Source organism: Triturus cristatus, chromosome 5_2 (assembly GCF_964204655.1).
Source record: "Triturus cristatus chromosome 5_2, aTriCri1.1, whole genome shotgun sequence".
In the NCBI taxonomy this organism is placed as follows: domain Eukaryota; kingdom Metazoa; phylum Chordata; class Amphibia; order Caudata; family Salamandridae; genus Triturus; species Triturus cristatus.
Window position 1 is genome coordinate 610,270,047 of NC_140588.1, and position 20,522 is coordinate 610,290,568.

Sequence of the window (20,522 nt, forward strand, 5' to 3'; positions counted from 1 at the left end):
TTTTTTTCCATATTGTCCATTTTTTCCCCTAAACATTTTACCCTTTCCATGAGTGGGGACATTAAGGACTTCATAAGATGTTCAATTCTTTCCAATAAATTCTCATTTGAAAAGTGGGAAGGAACTGGGATAGGTAATTGATCAGGAATATTTACGTGCAAGCCATTATCCTGGGACGGTTTAGCTGCACTCAAGGTTACGTTTTTGGCTGCTTTTTTCCCTCTCGTGGCGGTGGATTTCGGGGTGACCTTTTTATATTTGTTATCGCCAATGGCGCTTTTCCGAGTTGTAGCAGGCTTTGCCTTTTTTATATTAAGCCCATCCCTAATAGGGTTTTTTAGAATGGACCTGGTTTTTTGCCCTCTTGTACTCAGTACTGAATTGGCTCTGCTTGGGGTTACGGGGGATCTTAGGCTGTAGTGTAGTTCCTGCGCGTTTGGATAACATAAACTGTAGGATTGGTGGCAGACTAACTGCGCACCCCCACCAAGAATGTTAGCCTGTTTGCATTCACTAGCTCACAATGCCACTAGAATCTCCTCTTATCGAGGAGAGAATAGTTTCTGGCAACCTTAGAACCTGACAACCCTGATCCCCCAGGATTGTGGAAACAGTGTACTACCTTTCATTCAGTCACTCGTGCTCACTTAGTTACTCTCAGAGAGTTTACACAGAAGAAACAGCTGGGCGTGTTTACAATAAGTATGTATTGCATAGTTGTTCTTCTGGTGTATAATATATGTGCTGTGACAACCGTTAGACAGTAGCAGAGATATATGATCAGCAGTACAGTGAATATAAAAGGATAGTACAGTTCTACCACTTTGCAATAGTCATGAACACATACATGAATATAAAATGCATGATAAAAGAAAGCGCGCATACTCCTACAATGCCTATCTAGATGCATCTAAGTGTACCTAGCATGTGAGTAGGTGTGAAGCCAAGAATCCCTCTAGGTTTAGTCTAACCCCATTACCTGAAGCAAGAGAGCGTGGGACCCTGTCCTGGTCTCAAGTTGGACACCCCGCAAGGGATGTTTAGACCACTGTCAGCTGGAGCGTCTGCATGCAGGAGCCTCAGCGTCTCTGGTCAGTGTGTTGGCCTGGAAGTATCGGTTCCCTGTAACTAATACTAGCAAGAGGTGCTGTATTTATACTGAAAAGTATTTAGGGTTCCTTTGCCCCTTGTTTCTTGTATTAGCCATTGTGAGGTTTGAGTATGAAGTATGGGATGAACCTTGTACGTAGATATTATGCAGGTGGATATAGCCCCAGCCTGGTTTCCAAGAACCCTTATTGAATATCCATTCATACTGTGTCAGTCTATAGATGAAGTCATAGAACGCTAGTGTTCAGGGAAACCCTCCTTCTGCGCCCAGGACTAGAACTATGTAAAGGTTCAATCCTAAAAGGCTCATCACTGTGTAGTGTAGGGGAGGTGATGTAGTTGAAAGGGTATGACCTGGGCTGATATTAGGGTACTTATATGAAACATAATAGGCAACAGCTTGACTGTGGTGGTCCGGCAGCACTCATCCTACTGGATTTGAGCGCAGCCTTCGACACAGTCTCACACTCCATCCTGGTGGATCGCCTCGAAGCCTCAGGCATTGTAGGTGTGGCCTTGTTGTGGCTATTCTCTTTTTGAAATGATCGCTCTTTCCAAGTCTTCTCACATACAACTAAATCAAACTTAGTAGCATTAACATCAGGAGTACCGCAGGGCTCGATCCTGAGACCTCTGCTTTTTAATCTCTATGTTCGCCCTCTGGCAGACATTGCAGGAAAATCTGGGTTGACCATCTTCTCCTACGCAGATGATACTCAGATCATTTTCTCTCTTTCATCTGCTCTGCATCAGGACCCTTCATTGCTCCAGCTTGGACTGTGTACTATTTCCTTGTGGATGTCCAGTAATGCTTTAAAGCTGAATGGCTCCAAAACTGAGGTCCTCATCCTGGGGAACAATCCTGAACTCTGGGGAGCTAGCCATTGGCCTGCCTCTTTGGGGCCATTACCTCCTCCGGTCCTGAAGGTTAAGAACTTGGGTTTTACCACTGATAGTAATCTTTCTCTCTGAGCCCAAGTGTCTGGAGTCACCGCAGCTTGCTTTGCTGTTTTCAAGTGGATAAAAAAAATCCTTTGGTTAATTCCATCTGTAGCCCAAAGAACCGTATTGCAGGCTATGGTGATCGCGAGACTTGATTATTGCAATGTGCTGTACTTGGGCGCGGACAAGGCCTCCGTTTGCTGTCTTCGGCTCATTCAAAATGCAGTTGCTCGCCTGCTTTTTCGGTTGCCTCGATGCGCCTCTGTCTCCACTCTGCTCCATCAACTTCACTGGCTCAAGGTAAATAAACGTATTGAGTTCAATGCCCTATGTTATATGTTTTGAGCCAAGCATGGCTTGGCACCCTCATACATACAAAGCCTTGTGAAGCCTTACCTACCCACCCGCCAATTCAGATTGGCTAGCCTCTCTCTTTTCTCAGTTCCCAGAGTGTGGCTGACCTGCATGAGAGGCTGCTCGTTCTCCTACCTTGGACCTAAACTGTGGAATTTCCTTCCTTTGGATCTTTGGATTTTTCAGTCCCTTTTAGCCTTCGGTAAAAAGCTAAAGACCTTTCTTTATAGTCAGGTTTAATTCCTCTGCTCCAACTAGCTTCAACATTGCTTGTGCTGCTTAGTGCCTGGAAACCCTGTTGGGTAACTGCACGCTTTATTTTGAATAAATAAATAAATAAAAATACTTGATGCTGAATGATCAAGGTTGTTGTAGGATGCTCCCGGGCATCGCATATCTTGTCACTCTAAGCTGCAGGGTCAGTTGCTGTATGCAAGTATTGTTTCTACTGACCCATACAGTCAGGGAGGCGCCGTTAAGGCCTTCATTGAATGTTTCCTTTATACTGTTTGATTCTCTGACTCGAATGAAAGCCATGCTTTTACAGCAAACCATGCCCTTAACCTCCACCCCAGAAACCTATGATCTCCAGGTTGCAAGGTCCTCGACTGAGATACAGGCACTAGTATGAGCAAACTGCCCTTTCCATTTCATAGAAATGGTACAACATATCTTTAACATGTCTGATACGATGGGTATAGTACACCTATTTAAGACCATAGGTTCTGGACTGCTAAGCACCTTTCAGACAATCCTCTGAGTTATTCCTAACTTCATACACTCCGTATTCGGAAGCATTTTTGGAGGGCTTCCGCTGATCCTGTTCCTAATAACAGGTATCCTGATTGTCATTTTTTCTGCTATGCAATGGACATCCCAGTCACCAAGGAGATAGAAAAAATGCTCTTGGAGCGCTGATACCGTGATCTGGGCACACCTTGTATTCGAGAACTGAGCGAGTCTTGATTCTTGTCATTCAGACCAGTCTGGATCGACTGTATTCTGCCTGTCCTCCAATGCCTGTTCTGCGGACAAGAATGCGTATATGCGTATTGGAACTCTGTCTAACACTTCCATCATTTGCGCCACTGGATGGCAAGTAATACTTTACTGGACCTGATACTGGCCCATGTTCTGCAGTGTCCTCAGCATATTCCAATGTTGATGTCTACATTCTTAGAGCCACCACAGGATGCTTCAGCTCCTGCCGGAAACGATACCGGCTCCTCAACAAGTACTCAGGCCTTGGTTGTCACACAGGCATCCCCAGCAGCTGCTGTGGAGAATGCGGAGGAACATCTGTGCTTGATTGACCTGATCTGCGAGGTGTTGCAGGGACCGTCGTCTGCGATTGCAGGCAACAGTAATGTTGCGTCTTCCAGCCAGGATACATAAACAGTTGGCTCATCATGTGCTGGGCAAATTCCGCTTTTTCAAAAACAGCCAAATTTTGAATTTTAAACAATAAGACACTTTTTTAAACTGCATGGCTTTCAGTCACTCATTGTTCGAGCTATATATACGGACATATTTAGTACAGACTCCTATCGCTTGCAATACATGTTTCCTAAGCATTTTTTGGGGGGATTTTACATTTTAAAAGTACTGTTTTTATGTGCTACATTAGTTGTTTGTCTACAACAACTAGCTATACGTTATAGTTTTTAGTATGCCGTCCAGTCGGATGAGGAGTGGGTGTTATGTTCCATATAGGTACCGCAATACAGGCTCAGGTAGTCACCTAACCTTTCACCTATATTCTCCCCTACCATTACCCTACATAACGGTTCTTGGAACTGACCTTTTACCCAGTTACTGTACTGCTTACAGGACATACTGTTTTCCCTGAAAACAACCCTCATCCATTATGCATGAGGATTCTTGGTAACGCAGCAGGACTACCATCTCCTGCATAATAACTATGTACAAGGGTCTTTCCTTCCGCCATTCTAGGTCCAACATGATACAGCAAGGTAGAACCCCTGAGGGTACCACTTTGGGTATATAAACATCATATCTTGCTCAGGTAGTCAGAGAAGAAAATGACTTCCTTGCCGACACACTGACGCGAGGCGCTTAGGTTCCTGCACGCAGACACGCCAGCTCGCAGTGGTCTGACATCCCTTGTGGGTGTCCATCTCGAGACCAAGACGGGGTCCCACAGTCTCTCACTTCAGGTAATAGGGTTGACTTTATCCTAGAGGGATTCTTGGCTTTACACCCACATACATGCTAGGTACACTTAGGTACATCTAGTTAGGGTTGCATCATAGGAGTACGCATTTATTACTGTCATGCATATTATGTACTTGCCTGTATTCATTGTTTTAGCACAATGGTAGAAATCTACCATCCTTTTATGCTGTTAGTTCTTATAATCATTTATATCTGTTACTGTCTAATGGTTGTTTCAGCTCACCTATTTTACACTAGAATGACGCTGGTCAATAAATGCTTATTGGAAAACATCCCCACCATTTTATTCTGTGTATCTCTCTGAGACGAAGTGAGCACGAGTGACTGAGGGAACAGTAATACACTGTTTCCACGATCCTGAGGGATAAGGGTTGTCATGTTCGATAGATGCCAAAAACTATTCTCGCCTTGATAAGAGGGGTTTCTAGTGGCACTGTGAGCTAGCTGGCAATACAGGCCAACATACCCGATGGGGGTGTCTAGAATCAGTGTGGACACTAATCCTACAGTGTATGTTGTCTAAACGCGCAGATCCTATTTAGTTTTATAGGAAGTACACAGCAGTAATCTTCCTATGCCTTAAAAAGAACATGGATGTGACCGTGTGTAATGTAACTGGTGCTCATTTATAGCGCTCCAATACCTTCAAGTTGAGTTTGAGCTATACAAAACTGCAACAACAAAACTGATGTTCCTCTGACCTGCTATATTCTATAAGCACCTCTGAAAGTGTATGCTGCTTTCATATGCTTTTACCACTCTATGAGAGTGCAACTGTGTTCTTGCCTTCACTCTACCATATGCTGCTTCCCACTTAATGCTCCCATCCCCATATGCTTGCCAGGTGCCTCTCCCACCCCTTCCTGTATTTTTCAAATAAAAAACAAACGCTATATGTTTCCCAAATCAAAACTGCACACATCAATGGCATTTACTTGCTCCACTCCAACTTCAAGTTTTTAGGAGGGCCGGCAGCTACAACTTCCTAACAGGCCACTCCTTTCTGAAAACACACGTTCAAGTACCTTTTATCATTTTTTATTTTTTAACACCAAGGGCTTTGATATCTTAGAATAATTCATTTAAGAAAATGGTTACCATATGGCAATTCATGCGCACATGTGTGTCATCATGCTGGGGTTCCTGTAGCTTCATAACACAGGCATACAAATACATAATTGAATTTTTTTATTTTTGCCAATGCTGAACAGCGTTGTCAGAAAGCACTGTCATAGTCAGTAATTTAGCACTGGCAAAGCCAAAAGGCGAGACTGATTGACTTTGCTAATGATTGTTTGTTTTGAAATAATTTTTCTATGTTACTAAATTGGTTAATTTCTAGAGATTAGAGCACCCTACAGATAAAGAATTTACTTTTTATTCTAATGCCCATTTTTCTTTCTCTAGGATTGATTACCGATTGACTTCACATAATCTATGGCATATGATTAATTAATCTGTTATACACCCTATTACAATTGCTAATCTCCTTTTCCTTATCTATTTCTGATTCTGATATTTCCAATAAAATATGTAGAATGAACTCGGATTTAGTTCTTAATCCAATTAATTCCCTAAAACATTCCTCAGCCAATAGTTACCATTTTTTTGCATAATTGTCCATGTGATACCTCCAAAATTATCCACTAGGATGCTTTTAAAGCTTATATATAGTTATAAAAATAAAACAACCCCTATTCTTTGCATTTTAATCTAAAACCCCACCGCCCCACAAAACTACCCAAACCTGTGTGTTGAACATGTAACTTGTTAGACCTGGCATCCGTGGCATGGTTTTCCCCAAAACATTTTTCTTTCAGCTCTCCTGTTTTTGCTGACTGTGTTTCCTGGCCTTAGGACTCTGCACAATTTACCATTGCTAACCAGTGCTGAAATGCTTGTGCTCTTTCCTGAAAATATGTTGAAAAGGCTTATTACCAGTTGGCACATTTAATTTACTTGTAAGTTCCTAGTAAAGTGGCACTAACTGTGCCTAAGGCCTGTAAATCTAATGCTACTAGAAGGCCTGCAGCACTGATTGGGAAGCCCAAACCTTCCTTTTCAATACATATAAGTTCTCCCTAAGGTAGGCCCTGAGCCGCCCCAAGGGCAGGGTGCAGTGCATTTAAAAAGTTGGACATTTAAGCTTTACAGGTCCTGGTAGTGAAATCTCTTAAAATTGTTTTTTTCACTACTGCAAGGCCAGTAGGAAAACGTTGGAATTACCTCATTACGTATAAGTGCAATTTCCAAATGGGAACAAGTGAACCTTTCATGTTTGGTGCCTCTGGAATCAGAATTTAAAATCCTAACTTAAGCTGCAGTCCAATTTTAAATACAATTCTGAAAAGGCCACTTTTATAAAGTTGGCATTTTCTGCCTTAGACATTTGGTGCCTGCATCCTGCCTCTGGGTCACATTACTGGGGTTTAGTGACAGTTGGGTTTTGTGTATACCTCCTAGACAGCCACACACAATGGGGAGCTTTGATGTTTCTAGATGGGCCGTCACTGGCAGGATGGTAGAGAGGAGCCGGATGCAGACCCACTTACACTTAATTAGACTATGTCCTGTCTCCACACGAAGGGCTGCATACCCCCTGTAGTTAGTCTAGAGCCAAGGCCAGCAAGGCAGGGCACCTCCACACTTCAAAGGCATCCCTCTAGAAGCTTCTCCCCACTTCAAAGGCACAACTGGGTATAAATACTGGACCTCAGATACCACCACTTTAGTATACTTCTAGACTTGTTGATACTCTGCCATGAAGAAAGACTGCTGTGTTTCTACAAGGACTTCTACTCTGCTGGTCTGCAGCTCTGAAGGAACTTCTGCCCTACTGTGCTGACCTGCTCCCTGCTGCCTTCTTGCCTGTGTGAGAAAGACTGGACCTGCATCTCTTGAACCCAGATCCCGGAGTGACTCCAAGGGCTAGTTGGCTGTCTTCCTTATCTGAAGCCTCAGGGCCCTAACAGGCTTCCAACAAACTTGCATCTGCACCTTGACTCTGCTGGCTGTCAGTCTATCCTGCCAAGTGGGGAGCGAGGATAGGACGCGGAAGATGGTGGACACATGAGTGATTGACTCCACTCAGACCCATCGTTAATCCTGTTGTATTGATTAGCCGGAGCGGCAACAGTGACCACAGAAAACATATTTAATGCCCAGGGCCTGATGCAGTGGGAGGAGGGGACTAAGCCCCCATGGAGGAAGTTGTGACCACACTGGAAGTGGGCCTGGAGAGCCGGGCGGCAGGTCGTGAACAGGCCTGGGCCTTTGCACCACTCGGGAGGCGGAGTCCCAAAAGTGCTCCCTTGACTACTTGGCTCCCCATCTGCAGAAAAGAAGTTGCCAGCGCCCCCACATGGAACTATCAGTGGCCCAGTGGAGATTGAGAGGGCCCCCCTAGAGAGCTGAAGCACCAGAGGCCCGGGAGTGGGCCAGGAAGATGACTGCGGCCGCCATCTCACTGACAAGGAGATGGTAGTTTACTGACTGAGGAGCAGCTACCTAAGGAAGTCCCCGAATAGTGTCCGCTGGAACAGTGACGCTGTGCGAGGCTAATATTCATGCCCAGATGTGAAGGCGAAAGGACTTCAGTCCTTAGTCCAGGTGGCGAGAAACCAGACATGGCAAGGTGCACTAGAAAGGGAACCCACATGGTGGCGAGGACTTTGCTGTGACACTGCCACAGCCGCGGTGAGGGAGGACCGCAGTGAACGACGAATTTGAGACTGCCATTGTACCCTGATTCGTACACCATGGAACAAGCCACATATACCCTGCAGAGAGGATTGAGGGTGGGCATAGACGGGGCTGCATTGGGAGCCTGGTGAAGAGACTGTGTGGAGGTCAAAGGGTATCAGGTACCCCTAAACAGATAGTGGAGACCCCAGAGCAGAGAGAAGAAGCAATCATGAGACCTGCAACAGACAATGTATCAAGTGCACCATCATCCACGGTGCTGGTATGATGGGATACGTGCAGTTTCAACTGATTGGAGGACTGGCATGCGGAGATGGTGAACTTGGCTGTGATTCTCCTTAGTAAAAGACAGGGGCGCAAACCACAACCGCAATGGGCAAGTTGAGGCCGAATCAGGGGAGCTCACTGCTTGAGGAGGAAGGACCCTCTTCAGCCAACACGGGGCCCAGGATGGAAGAGCCAGGTGCTGCTGACCCATCAATACATACTTGGCCCTTTATGGCTAAATTTCCCTAAACCTTTTGCTTTCCCCTAGACCTTTTTTCTGACATGGTGTTGCCAACTTGGATGCTTTGGGCACTTTGCCACTGTTGATCAGTGTCAAAGTGCAAGTGCTCCCTGTGTAAAGTGTACTGGTAATTGGTTGTCCATGATTGGTATTTTTGCCTTACTAGTAAAGTGCTCTATGTGTGCCAGAGCTGGTAATGCAAATGCTACTAGTGGGCCTACAGCACTAATTGTGCCACTTACACAACTAGCCTTAAAGAGAGAAATCAGGCTTGCCACTGCAGGGCGTGTGTGCAGTTTGTTAAACTGCCATGTTGTCCTGAAATGTGCACCCACTTGCCAGGCCTTACCCTTCCCTTTTTATGCACATCAGACACCCCTATGGTAGGTCCAAGGTACCCCTGGACAGGGTGCAGTGTATGTGAAAGGTAGGACATGTACTGAGGTGTGTACCATGTCCTGACAGTTAAATACTCTCCATTCCTTTTTTCACTGTTGAAAGGCCATCTTGCCCATAGGACAGAATGGGGAGGCTGTGTAATATGTTTCCAGCCTATCTTCCCAAAGGCTTAAGATGGAGAGGTGAAGTTTAGTGTGTCTGAACTCACAATTCAATAACACATCTTTTTGTGAAGATGGTTTTTGCATTGTGTGTTTAGAAACCACTCTTTTAGAAGTGGCTGGATTTTTGTGCTCTAACATCTCTGTGTGTCTCTGCCTGGTTGTGGATTGTCTGGATCTGAAAGTGATAGGATCTGGGGTATGTCTTGACCCAGGGGAGGAGGTGAGGCAGCAACAGGTTGACCTGCATCTGGAGTGTAGGGGGAAGGAGTAGCCCCTGGAGGTGAAGAGGCCTGGGTTGCTGCCATAAAACAATGACTTCATCTCCTGCTGAGTGATTAAGGATCCAGACCCGCACTATCAAAGGAAGAAGGTGTCACTGGCAGGGAGACACCCAGAACTGGTTTGGACAGGGGTCAGTGCCCCCCTGAACACAAAGACTTCAAAGACATTTAGGGGTATAACTAGGAGAGCTGAAACCCCTGGACATTGAAATGGAACTGTTCAAGACTGTAAAGGATTGGAACTACTTCGTGGTCAAGAGGAACCTCTGCCAAGGAAGAAACAGCTGAAGAGACTGAAGGAAAGGACTGACCCTTGCTGTGTGTTCTGGGGCTGGCCTGCAGTTTGCTGATTTAACCAAGGAGAGGTTAAAGGGACTTTGCTGTGTGCTGTGTCCCCCTGTTTGAAAGGACTTTGTTGTGTCCTGAAGTAACTTGTCCCCAAGGGCCCGAGGAGAGCTGGCTCCCTGTTGTGGAAACTCAGAAACACAAAGGTTTCCAGGTGTGTCTCAGCAACGTTGTGTGCGTGTGCTTTTTGCAGCCTGAGACCCTCGTAAGAATTGCCCTGTGATCGTGGGCACCAGGACTCCAAGCGAGTCTCAGTGACACTGTGTGCATGTGTTTCATATAGCCTGAGCCCTTCGTGAGGATTGTCCTGTGATCGTGTGCACCTGGAGTCCAAGTGAGTCTCTGCAACGCTGTGTGCATGTTCTTCTTGCAGCCTGAGACCTTTGTGAAGATTGCCCTGTGATCGTGTAGACCTGGAATCCAAGTGAGTCTCAGTGACACTGTGTGTGTGTGCTTTGTGCAGCCTGAGACCTTCGTGAGAATTGCCCTGTGATTGTGTGCACCTGGAACTCAATTGAGTCTCAGCGACGCTGTGTGCGTGTTCTTCTTGCAGCCTGAGACCTTCGTGAGGATTGCCCTGTGATCGTGCACACCCGAAGCTCAAGGGAGTCTCAGTGACGCTGTGTGCGTGTGCTCTGTTGCAGCCTGAGATCTTCGTTATCGCCACTGCCTGGAATCCACAAAGTCGCATCGGAGGCCCAAGTTGCGAGAATAGGAGAGGAGAGCGAGATCGAACCCCCCAGGTAACGTGTGTTGCTGCCTGGGGCGGGGTGCGGGCTCAGAGAGAGACGCTCTCTGCCTCTCCCATTCTTGAAGCGCGAGCCTCTGCTTCAGCTCATATCGTGGCCCGTACTTGCCGAGGAGTGGCAGTACCGGGGCTGGAGTGCGGAGCTGCACTTTGGTTTACATCATACCAGTGTTGGGGGCATATGTTGGCAGAAGCTGACCGCGGGTCAGTATGAGTGGCGGAGAGACCGCCTAAAGCGCAGTGAACGATTCTGTAGAGTATTACGCATTGCATTATTTCTGCATTATGAACTATCTGATGGTTGCATTACACATTGCATCATTTCTGCTTACGAACTGCCTGATTGTTGCATTACACATTGCATTATTTCTGCATTGCGAACTGCCTGATTGTTGCATTCCGCATTGCATTATTTCTGCATTACGACCTGCCTGGTTGTTGTATTACACATTGCACTATTTTGCATAACAAACTTCCTAATTGTTGCATTACGCATTGCTTTAGTTTGCATAACAAACTGCTCGATTGTTGCATAATGAACTGCATTATTTTTTACATTGCGAAGTTACTGATTCTGGCATTATGAACTGCACAGCATTACATTAGGACTGACTTGGATCATCTAGAATTGCTCATTAATATCGCCAGAACCTACCAGGACTAGCTGGCCTAATAACCGGCCTGGAGTAATATTACAAATACGCATATGTTGGGTTTATATGTGTGGTCTCATCGTATATCTTTTTATATAAACATAATCTTGTTTTTATGAAACTCGTGTGGAGTCCATTTGTGGTGTCGTCATTGGGTTACTGAGAGCGTGGTTGCAAATACTTTATACACTAGCCTTGAAAATAAGCCTGGCTGCTCGTGCCAAGCTACTGATTGGGTGAGCAGGGGCTATCTGAGAAGGTGTCCTTCCTTTCCCTGATGTGGGAGCAAGGGCCCCTATTTGTCCTAAGGTCCCTACCTCAGCCAACTAGAGACCCCCAATTCTAACACATACTAACCTGGACAGAGTGCTGACTGCCATTGCAGACACAGAGGCCACCCTGCAACAAGATATAGGGGCTGTGCCTGTTGGGCTGGGCCTCCTACAGGCGGAACACCATATACTAGTAGAGCGAGTGAAGGATGTGGAACAGGTAATAGAAGTACTGCAGCTAGAACAAGTAGTTATGTCCCATAAAATTCATGAACTGACTGCTAGGGTATCTACATTTGAACTGAGGGCCTAAGACGCATAGGGCTGGAACTGCCGCAACAATATAAGAGTGGTGGGGGTCCCAGAGGGAACGGAGGCCATAGAAATGGTGGCGTGTCTGGAGGGTTGGCTTCGAACCACAGTGGCCCAGAGACTGCTAACACAGTTATTTGCCTTGGAGAGGACGCACTGAGCTCCATCATGCCCACTGGCACCAGTGTGGCCCCCACGCCCTGTGGTGGTGAGGCTCCTACACTACAGGGACCGTGATATCATAATCCAAAACACTCAAACTAACAACCCATACTTGATCAACAACAGTAAAGTATCGATATTCTCAGACTTCGGGCGAAAGTGCAAGCCCAGAGGGCTTCATTCCTGGAAGCGAAGAAGCCCTGTGCGAGGAAGGCATCCAGTAATCCTTAATGTTCCCAGCCAAGCTTCATATACTCCTGGAGGGTAACACTCACTTCTGCGACACCCTGGAGGCTGTGTGGTCCTGGTTGGAGGCATACAAGGTGAGCGCATCACCTCCGTGGGCGTAGGGCAGTCCAGCAGCAGTAAACCGACAGGCTAGTATAAGGCTACGGCGATCTGTCAGGACAATTATTCTGAAGAAACCCACCTCATCGCAGACGGCGAGAGAACGGATAGCAGCGGTGCAAGTGGTAGTGGAGGTTATATCGACTCAGGCAGCAGAAAAAGGCACGGATGGGTCCACAGACCACAGAACGGGACATTCAGATACTGGGGACTCAGTTCAGAGTGATACCGTACTCCCTGTGGTGACCCCGAGATCAGTGGACAAACTTGTTTGACTACTGTACTGGTGACTGAGGTCCACACTGTGGTAAGATAGGTACCATGAGACTTTGGCTTGCCTCTGCAGGGGGGGCCGAAATGTCTAGATGGGCCAGCTCCATGACAGGGGTGGTAAATAATGGCATCACGATATGGAGGTGAGACATTATTTTGGACTGGGGCCACGGGCCGAACTCTAACTTTAAAACTCTTTGAGTGATGAGCTCAAGGTGGAGACTCGAGTCTACCGTTCTACAGCCTACCTCTGACCAGATTGCCCCCACTAGGGACTAGGAGAGACCATCTACTCTTAATCTTTTACAGGTTTGGGTGGTCAGCAGTTGCAAGGCTGCCCTAGGGAATTTACTTGTGTGCGGTGTTTGGTGATCGTCCTGTGGCTCATCATGGCTTTTATTGGAAATGAAAGGGGGACTGAGGCGGGAGAAGGCTGGGGAGCCGAGGGAATTATTATTTATACACGACATGCACACAACAATTGTCCCATGAGGTGAAACTACTATCCTTGAATATGAGGGGATGGGGACAGTGGCCAAGCACCATACCATCCATAGTTACATTACCCGCAGGGGGCGCATATAGTAATGTTACTAGAGAAGCACCTCACATCGGAAGAGGGAGCCAGGTTGCGGCCACGCTAGAGAGGCCACCTCTTACTCTGCATTCTCAAGGGTCGCACTCTTGTGGGTTTGGGCTGGCATGCCTTTGGAGGCAGAACACTCAATCATCAACCGAGAAGGCTGATATATAATGGTAAAGGGTAGATTGTTGGGTAAGATGCTCACGTTGGGGATTGTTTATGCCCCGAATCAGGACCAGCTTCAATTTCTCAGCACTCTGTCACTGCCCCTCTCATCTATGGGTACAACTGATCTCCTTTTAGGGGGCAACTTTAACTGTGTGGCTGATACAGAGTCAGATAGGTCGTTACCCCCACTGGATGGTGCGGGGCTCTCCAAAATGACCAAGGGGTCAGAGATTGGCTAGAGCAGTGGGAACTCATGGATATCTGGAGAGTACAGCATGGCCTACTAAGAGACTACTCATACTATTCCCACCTTTATAGCTTGCATGCTGAATTAGTTAAGTTTGTTTGTGCCCTAATGTGACAAATACTGAATACCTGAGGCGCACTTTCTCTGACCAAAACCCACTGCTGCTGGGCCTTTGACCTTTGGCGGAGCCCACAGTGACTCCCATATTGCAGTTTAGCCCGGCTTTCCTTGATGATGCATATTTATGGCCTCGTTGCAGGTGGCCATCTCACAGACCTTCCGACTCAATCAGGGTACTGCCAGTTCCCCGATGATAGCGTGGGAGGCCTTTGCGGTGGTGATGAGGGGGTACTGCTTGTGGCAGACTGTAGGTAAAAGAACTTATGAGGGAACTTGCCATGCTGGAGGAAAGCCCAGACGAGCAGGGTACCAAATTGTTGACTGAAACTGCAACACATAAGCAGCTAGAAAACACAAGAAGTACATATTATAGGGCCCTAGAATGGCTGAAGTGTCTAGGTCTGTGTGAATACCAGTCACGAGTGAATCATAAGGGGGCAGAGCGGGTAGGCTGCTTGGTTGGTTGGTGCACCCGTAATCCAAGGGCTTCCCCATCACCCTGATCACGTCAGCGGAGGGGACAGTATTCTACTCTCCCAAGGCTATAAATGAGGCATTTAGTGAGTATTATAAGACACTACATGGGGAACAACAGCTGTGCCCATTGGAAGACATAATTGAGTTTCTAACACCCCTGACACTAAAGACACTGGATCTCACACTGTGTGAGATGGTTTACCAGTGGAGTTTTATCCTGCCTTCACACAGATCATAATGCCTAAACTGAAGGTGCTATATACGGAAGCTTGGACCGGGGGCGTACTGCCGGCTTCCAGTGGGGATGCACTGGTTATCCCCCCTCTCAAAGATGAAATCCCCAGAAGCGCGCATGTCAGAGTTCCGCCCCCTCTCAAAGTTGAACACAGACTTTAAGATCCTGAGCAAAGTCTTAGCGATGCGACTTTTGCCTTATATGTCTTCTATACAAAGACCAACATTATTTTATACTAACCAGATCTACCTCCGGTAATCTTCGTAGGCTGTTTCCTGTCATGCATTACCCCGACAGAGGCCTCTACCTTGAGGCCCTTGTAATGTCAGTCGACCTAGAAAAGACATTCGACTCGGTGACGTGGGACCTATATGCAATGATGGAATGGTTGGGTTTGGAGAGCAGATGGATCCAATGGGTGAAAATATTATATTCATATCAAACGGTGCAGGCTAGAATGGGTGGAGTGATATCCAACTTACATAATGTTCACAGGGGTACCAGATAGGGGTGTTCGTTGTCCCTGCTCTTGTTTGCTCTGGCCATTGAGCCACTAGCTGAACTTTTTAGACAACAAGGGCATCACCATGGGAACCGTATAGGGGAGGTGACCGTATTGTATCCCTATATGCTGATGACTTATCGCTGTACTTGGGGGATGGAGGTAGATGGGTGCCACAGGTGTTGGCCCTCCTCAAGAGCTACTCTGTCCTGGCGGGTCTCAGACTGAACAAAGAGAAAACTCATATCTTCCCCTTCGTTAGAGAACATCAGTGCGCTGATGTACTGCCTGGAGACCTGACCTGGTCCCGTCGCTCCTTCAAATACTTAGGAATACAGATATTCCACTCCGTAGAGGAATTACGTGATGGCAATCTGAAGCCAGTGGTGCGATCTCTTAAGGCGACCGTACAGTTCTGGTGCTTTATGAAATTGCCTCTGATGGCCCACATAGCTCTGTCTAAAATAATTATGCTCCATATACTTTAGTATCATTTCGTAAATCTATGGTGATCCCACCCGCTTGGTTTCCTGACCTAGATAAGCTGCTCCGAGAGTTGATATGGTATGCAGGAAGGAACAGAGCCTCCCTGGGAGTTCTTCAGAAGGCCCCAGAAGAGGAAGGGCTGGGTGCCATGGAGTTTGAACTGTATTACCTGGCCACCCAACTCCAGTGGCTGGCACAGTGATTAGGTGTGAGGAATTTGGAGATGTTGGGTCCAGTAGGCTGGGTAGATAACCAAGGATTATTGTTGGTTGAGCTCAAACACTCATACACCCAAGGGTGGCTATTTTGGAACCAGGGGAACTGCTAAATACAGCATTGCATTGCTGGAGAAGGTGCCTTTGGCATACTGCAAGGACTCCCCCCTCATCTATGCCCCAGACCTGTCCCTGATTGAGGTCACTTGTGGGGCCTCACATACAGCATTCTCCAGAGCCCAACTGGCAGAGTGGACATCTGCCAGGATTGTCACGGTGGGTGACTGCTTTCAACAAGGAGAACTTATCCCTGCAGACTACTTTTTGTCCCACTACGAACTATCTCACAGGCAGTTCCTGAATTACCATTCAGTAATGTGGGTGTTTGGGGACCTATGGCAGAGGGCTCTGGTCCTAGCAAGAAGACATGGATGACTAGGGTGGTTCCTACAGTGGAAACTTGCGAAAGAGATTTAGATATGTGGGCAAAGGCTGAGGAGAGAGAATTACGGCGAGAGGATGCCTGTGGGGGGTCTGTTACGTCCCAATGGCAGAACTGTGGATGGGGATGCTGTGAGAATGGGATGCTAGATATGACGAGCAGTCGGACGACAGAGTGAACGATACAAACAGCATTGAGGGTACCCCCTAAAACCCTGCAAAAAATCAATGGGACCTACTTGTTGGGGAGACTGACCAGGCAACCGGATCCCACCTTCTCCCCCCCTACTCCTATACCTTGCAAATACCCTTCACATAATTACATGTAAACTTCCCCCTCTAAATGCGATAGACAGCTCTGATGGGATAGGACAGTGGGACCATTGGACGACACATGGTTACACAGTTGCCCCAAGTCCGGGCTTTAGGGTTTTTTCATATGGCTTGCTTAATATGTCTATATAATGGGAGACTATTTGTGACTCCCCAGGAGTCAAACAGATGGGGAGAGCAGGAAGTGGTACAAGATAATTGGCGTCTATGCAATATATTGTGGAGATTCTACTAAAGCTGTACAGTTAGACATATACCATGTATGAATCTGATGCACCTGTATTCAAATAATACCACGCATTGATGCCAATGGAGAAGAGTACTGCTGTTGTATGACTATACTGATATGTATAAATGAAAATGCCAAAAAAGACATATTTAAAATAAAATCCTGCCAAGTGGTGTCACCATCATCCTGGACCCATGGAAGTGGGCTTGATGTGCTTTGCCAGCCTCTGTGGAACCAGCAGAACTGACACATCACTTCTGCTGTGTGACTCAGCCCCAAATAGAACTGACATATCTCTACTGCTGCATAGATAGGACCCACCGCAAAGACCCACATCACAGCTCTTTTGAACCGTTGCATCGCCCCAACTGTGCAACACATTCTGGTGCATTCCCATACATCCCTCATCGATGGCAGCCCCGACAACGACACTTGGCCTCTCAGCACTTTGGAACCGACACATCGCCCAGCCATGTGGTGCACTCTTGATGCCAGACTTCGTAGCGTAAGCCCCATCATCAGGGATCTCCATCGTGGCCAGCCTGAACTTGTGACTTTGTCCTGGTCTGGCGCAACCAGATGTCCACAGTTAGCGCTTTGTGATTTTGGCTCTATTTTCACTAAAATCCTTAATAGTAATTATCTCTGGTTCTACTTAGTGGATTTTTGTCATGTAGGTTATGGTGTATTTATTAAAGAAAGTTAAATTATCTAGCTTGGTATGGGATCCATTTTCTGTGGCGTTTACACTTTATTCCTGTTTGAAGTGTGGATAAATAATTTACACATTGCCGCTAAGTTAAGCCTGACTGCTCTGTGTCAAGCGACCAGAGGGTTGAGCACAGGTTAATTTAGGTTTGGCTTGTGCCTCACCCCTACAAGGATTATGGTTACTTCTTGACTAAGGCTCCCACCTCAGTCAACCAACAACTACATTTCTCCCATAACTCAAACAAACATTTTCTCACCAACAGAAAAGGAAAGCTCACCTGACCCAAATCTGAACAACATCAAAAAGAAATGAAAGAAAATCTAATGCAATTTAAAAGAACAGTACATTCACATGTGAATCATTTGAAAGTATATTTAAATTACATTAGCAAAAAAAAAATGCTGTTGACAAAATAATTAATTTGAAAATGATGAATGACAGATAAATCCACATATGTTACACCACAAAAAGGCAAACAATTGCCTTGTGCACACGGGACACACATAGAGCCAGGAAAACACAAGCACCTAAAATGTGAATTGGAAATGTAGCAAATAGCATGCAAATACTTGTTATGGGAGGGCTTCAACAAAAAACAATACTGAAATTAGAGTCAGAGAACACAACCATCCCCAAATGTAACAGATGGAACTGAGGTACATCCTTCAAGATTTAAAAGAGTCAAGCACTAGTTCACAAGAGCCCACTACTAAACGTTTAAGAGGCATAGGGGCGGATGTACTAACATTAGCAATACCGATTTCTGAGTTGCGATTAACTCTGAAACACAATTAGGAAATCAGTATTACTAATGCAGGAAACTTTTGAGTTTCATTAGTGATTCCTAGTGGGTCACAAATAGACCTACCTCACGCACACTAATGAGGTACTCATTTGTAAAACAATTTTGCGTTATCATGATTATATTCTGTGTTGTTTTATGATGAAGAGACAGAACATATCTGACAAAAATTAATTTAAACTCAAATGAAATCAAGTAGCCCAATCATTGCCTACATTTCAACTCAATTCAGCCAAACCAAGTTATTTATTTATTTTGGTATCATGCAGAAATAATTTATTAAAAACGATTTATATTTTGATTCTAAACATATATTTTTCTCAATGTATTAGGTTCTGCGAGTGTTTTATTTAAAAACAGGGAGTGATAAAAAGAAAGAAAGACCCTCAAGTATAGTAACCATAGCCAGGCCTAAAGAAATAAGTGACAATTATGTGACTTAAAACAGAGTTATTGATATATACAAGGATGTTGGATTATTAATTTCTCAATACAACAAAGATCAGCCAGATTGTTCTCTGGTGCTTTTGCTGTTCAATTATCCTTTGGGCGTTTCAACCCTACTTGTAGTGTGAGGGTCTAACCAGGACAGAAATGACTTGGGGACTAAAATAGTGCCATGTTAGAGGTAATCACACTAATAAATTATGTTTAAATAAGGCTGATGGGCTACAAAGGCTGGAGGGACATACTTACCCGAGAATGAACAGTGCTCTTCTTAATATGCACAGAACAGGTTTTCTTTATATCACAGAAGATTCTTGGTTAGTGATCTTCCTTCATGGGAGTTTGATGATGTCTGAGGGGGAATGAGGGCACTGTTGTTTATATAGTGTAGATTAATACCAATGTAACAATTATAATGAGGGAGTCCCCCGTTTGGAAACTCAACGTTGGAAAGAAGTCAAAGGTACTCATGTATATTCCACAAGCCTTTGCAATGGGGCAATAAGAATATTCCAGTTACAACCTCGGAAGAGCCAGGAATTAAGGTTTTTATCTGGATTGTTGATGCCTAGATAAAAGTCAAGAAAGCGAAGGATTGCTGATCTAGCCCCATTGGTTGCATTTAAATTAATCCAGGACTCTTGTATACATCATTGCTGATCTAGCCCCATTGGTTGCATTTAAATTAATCCGGTACTTTTGTATACATTGTATTGGAGACTCACCGTGGGTATGTAGAAATCATAAGATCTTATCATCTTCTCAGTGAGTCGATTGCGTTGCTCCCCATTTCGGACACTGTAGAGATTTATCAGCTCCTTGTGTAAGCTTCCGATCAGAGATAAATCTGTGTTCGCAGGTTTGGAGTCGCGCTTAGTTCTACCTTCGGTATACGACTTCTGACCTCGATCATGTCGTGCGTATGTGCGAGGAGGTGTCACATGAAGGAAAAAAGAAGGCTAGACCTGTAACCCGCTTGGCTTACAGTGATCCTCAGGGCGCATCGGCTAGATTAGAGGAACCTAAGCGTGTAATTGGATTCAAGGAAAGGTTCTGATAATATTATTAATTTACATGAATGATGGAAAGATTACTACAGTGTTATTGTAGTGTTCGCTATTAGACCTATTCCCAAGGCCACATTCGGTGATTAATGGGTTTTAATCAATTACAGTGTATAAGTATTGATTCACCAATTCAATTTGTCAGAGGCAATACTCATTTGATGAGTGTCTCTTGATGTGGCCATCAACATTATGTACAAAAAGACAAAATAAGAAGTATATACACAGACATTAATACCAATACTCACATTTAAAATACATTTTTATTCACACTTTTGAATGTATACAGATATGACAGACCTCATATTTATGTTAGAAAAATCAACATTATGTACAAAAGAAAAGGATTTAAGCAGTATATACACAGACATAAATATACATATTCACATTTAAAAGACACTTTTTAGTCACAATTTTGTTGTTATACATTTGTGCCTTTAGCATACATATTATTACAGGTCTCATAGTTATATTAGTAAGCATGTACTGATGGAAATCTCTTCACACATATAATGAGTGGGACAGGTTCTAATTAGTGAGCATAGTTAGCCACTTAAGGTAACAAACTTACGCCATTCTTCCAGTGTATTTAAACCTTGTCTGATAGAGTTAGATCTATATATCCACTTGCACTCAAGGCTCTGTTGGAAAACAAGACATCTCCACCACTTCGAGGAACAGTTGCCTTCTCA

The 20,522-nt window shown here is 45.2% G+C and overlaps 1 protein-coding gene across 1 annotated transcript in view; it reads left to right on the forward strand.

Moving 5' to 3' along the window:
• Positions 1-20,522, forward strand: part of FRMPD3 (FERM and PDZ domain containing 3) — a 1,009,771-nt gene that overhangs the window by 294,773 nt on the left and 694,476 nt on the right. The gene's annotated exons all lie outside the window — the stretch shown is intronic.